Raw genomic sequence first — 204 nt, forward strand, 5'->3', positions numbered from 1 at the left:
ATCCATCTACTCTCTTTAGCAACCAGGCAAGCAGGATGGGATGATGTTGCAATAGCATTTTTATGATAAGATAGTGAAAGTTTACTATTGAGTATGTTGCAATTGTGGGCAATGAAGGCCTCAGGGGTTCTGAATGCAGCCTTGTTGTCTTGCTAAACCTGATAAGTTGTTTAGACTTGCACAACCAAGAGTTCCAAATGAGCA

At 40.7% G+C, this 204-nt stretch overlaps 1 protein-coding gene across 1 annotated transcript in view; it reads left to right on the forward strand.

The window, feature by feature from the left end:
- LOC119593965 overlaps nt 1-204 on the forward strand; it is an 8,036-nt gene that overhangs the window by 849 nt on the left and 6,983 nt on the right. The window lies entirely within an intron of this gene.

The sequence above is a fragment of the Penaeus monodon genome, chromosome 33, assembly GCF_015228065.2.
Source record: "Penaeus monodon isolate SGIC_2016 chromosome 33, NSTDA_Pmon_1, whole genome shotgun sequence".
Classification (NCBI taxonomy): domain Eukaryota; kingdom Metazoa; phylum Arthropoda; class Malacostraca; order Decapoda; family Penaeidae; genus Penaeus; species Penaeus monodon.